The sequence below is a fragment of the Epinephelus moara genome, chromosome 13 (genome assembly GCF_006386435.1).
Source record: "Epinephelus moara isolate mb chromosome 13, YSFRI_EMoa_1.0, whole genome shotgun sequence".
NCBI classification, from domain to species: domain Eukaryota; kingdom Metazoa; phylum Chordata; class Actinopteri; order Perciformes; family Serranidae; genus Epinephelus; species Epinephelus moara.
Window position 1 is genome coordinate 454455 of NC_065518.1, and position 3087 is coordinate 457541.

Here is a 3087-nt window from a genome sequence, read left to right on the forward strand (position 1 = left end):
GGTTGCTATAGCGCCCCCCTTTGGCCAATTGATGTAATATTGCTTCATTGGCATCCTCCCATGACCCTCTACCACTGTGCCAAATTTCACATGGATTGACCAAGTCAGTGAGGAGAAAAACATGGAACACACACACACACAGTTTTCCTCATTATATAGTAAGATCAATACTTGCACACAAAAATATCGTGATACTAGGCTGTATCAACCCCCCCCCCCCCACACACACACACATGTTAGCATCTTACACAAGGCCTTACAGAGCCCCTAGCGTGTCTGTAGACTCTTGTATGAAGCAGTAATTTGATTATTCAAAGCAGTTTTGTTTCCTGGTTGTTTCTTCAGCTGCTAAAAGCTCCACGACTGTAAGTTCACCTCTGTCTGCTGTGTGGTCGTGACTCGTGGAGAGGAAGCAGACGACAGAATGGTGAGGGTCAACCAAAGCTGTTACATCATTTGATCTGATGTTAATATAAAACTATTGATCAGTGCAGTTTTAAGGGAGTGTTTCCAACAGAGGCATGTTGTAGAGGTCTGGAGTGTGACGACACAATCTTTCTTTCAGCCTACACACACACACACACACACACACACACACACACACACACAAGCGTATGGAGCAGAGCAGTAACAATAGTGAATGGACAATGACTGCCTGTCCTTTAAAACAAAGCAATAAAATACAGTAGGTAACTGTCGCCGGGAGACCGAGGGGGAATCATGTACTCAAATCTTGTGGTTGCCATGTTGTGTACGAGCTGGAGGCCATCAGTTCATACTGACACAGTCCAAGTTACAGTCATCTAAACACAGTCATCCTAAAATGAGAGATTTCTAGTCTCCCGTGAGGAACGCAAACCCACGAGGCCTGCAGACACATTTCCTGTAGATACTTCAGGTGCTTCCGTTTTATCAGCATTTCAAATCAGAAAATTACAAGACGTCCCGACTTTGTGTCTGCAGGTCAGACTGTTAGTGAGTTAACAAAGGAGCAGCCTGCTGGATAAATATGGCTGTGTGGCTGCAGAGAGAGTCAGGCTACCATGAGACCAACGTGCACTTGTGAAAACCCTCGTGAATGAATGGAACTCTGTGCAAATGTTCCAGCAGGATTTCCCCCCAAAGGCTCTTAATATCATTCCCAGATGTACCAACGACCGAGCAGAGCAACTCTTGGCTGATGTCTCCGTACTGAGACACTTTGCACTCTGTGGCCAAATGTATGTGGACACCTGAGCATGACACACATGTTGTTACGGTATTTTACAAAAGCTTTCACAACAGAAAAACTCGTGATGCAAAGAGAGAATATAACTCTTACACTTCAACACAAAGTGCAAAACACTAACTTCCATGCTCAGTGATAGTGAATACATGTTCTGTTATTTTAATAACTGAATTTATTTTGGTTTAATGTTAAATGCAACACAGTGTTACTGTAACTTACAAACTAAAATACAGTATATGTACAGTGGCTGCAAAGGTTTGGGCATCTCTGGTCAAAATTTCATTTACTGTGAATATTTAATTTAGTAGAAGATGAACTGAACTCCAAAAGGCATGAGGTTAATAACCAAACATGTTTTTGATATTTTAAGCAAGTTCAGTGTTTTTATTTGTTTTTGTTTTGCACAATGTTAGAGTGAAAAAAAGGAACAGAGCACCATGAAAAAGTTTGAGCACCCCGAGACATTTGAGCTCTCAGACAACAGACCTTAATGAGCTTGTTAGGGCTCTGGCTTGTTCACAGTCATCGTTAGCAAAGGCCAGGTGATGCTAATTTCAAAGCTTTATAAATACTCTGACTCCTGAAAGCTTGTCCCAACACTCAGCAGCCATGGGCTCCTCTAAACAGCTGCCTGGCACTGGAAATGGCAGATGTAAGTGTAGAGGTCAAGCTGAGGTCTGGAAGACCAAGAAAACTTTGTGAGAGAGCTGCTCGTAGGATTGTTAGAAAGACAAATCAAAACCCTGTTTGACTGCAAAAGACCTGCAGGAAGGTTTATCAGACTCTGGAGTGGTGGTGCACTGTTCTACTGTGCAGACACACCTGGACAGGTATGACCTTCATGGAAGAGTCATCAGAAGAAAACCTTTCCTGTGTCCTCACCACTAAATCCAGCATCACAAGTTTGCAAAGGAACATCTGAACAAGCCTGATGCTTTTTGGGAACACGTCCTGTGGACTGATGAAGGTAAAACAGAACTTTCTGGACACAATGAGCAAAGGTATGTTTGGAGAACAACTGTTAAACACGAGGGTGGATGGATGATGCTTTGGGCTTGTGTTGCAGCCAGTGGCACGGGGAACATTTCACAGGTAGAGCGAAGAATGGATTCAGTTAAAGTCCAGCAAATTCTGAGAACATCACAGCATCTGTAAAAAAGCTGGACCTCAAAGAGCAGAGCAGGAAGACGACCCAAGACTCTCACAGAGCTAGAAGCCTTTTGCAGGAAGACTAGGTGAAAATCCTCCAAACAAGAACTGAAAGAGTCTGAGCTGGATACACAAAGTGTTTAGAAGCTGTGATACCTGCCAAAGGGGGCGCTACTGAGTCCTGACCATGCAGGGTGCCAGAACTTTTGCTTCAGGCCCTTTAAAGACTGAAATTTATAAGTGATCTTGCTTAAAATATTTAAGAAATGTTTCATTTTTAACGTCATGCCTTTTGTAAATGAGGTCATCTTCTACTTACTAAACTACTCACAGTAGTATTCTATTAGTTATTATTACAGTGTTTCCCATACATTCATTTATCTGTGGTGGTGTGCCACGAATAAATTATCTCCGCCACATATAGATTTTTATGCTTTTGGCGCTACCTGTTCGACCTCGCTCATAAACACATTATAATGGGACTCAATGTCTGTGAATGTAGCTTGTCGTTACAATTCCGGTGCAATAGGTGGCGGTATGCATCGTAAAGACGCACTTAACGTACCTGGTCCGCCAGAAGAAGAAGAAGAAGAAGAATAAGAAGAAGCAGACGTAGTAGCAGAACGGATCCAAAGACCTCTCGATACAAATATGTGGGCAAACAAGTCCAAAAGTGGTCCGAACAACTCTAACTCATCATGTTATATTAG

General features: G+C 42.7%; 1 protein-coding gene across 1 annotated transcript in view; it reads right to left on the reverse strand.

Moving 5' to 3' along the window:
* Positions 1 to 3087, reverse strand: part of slc16a5a (solute carrier family 16 member 5a) — a 27109-nt gene that overhangs the window by 18611 nt on the left and 5411 nt on the right. The gene's annotated exons all lie outside the window — the stretch shown is intronic.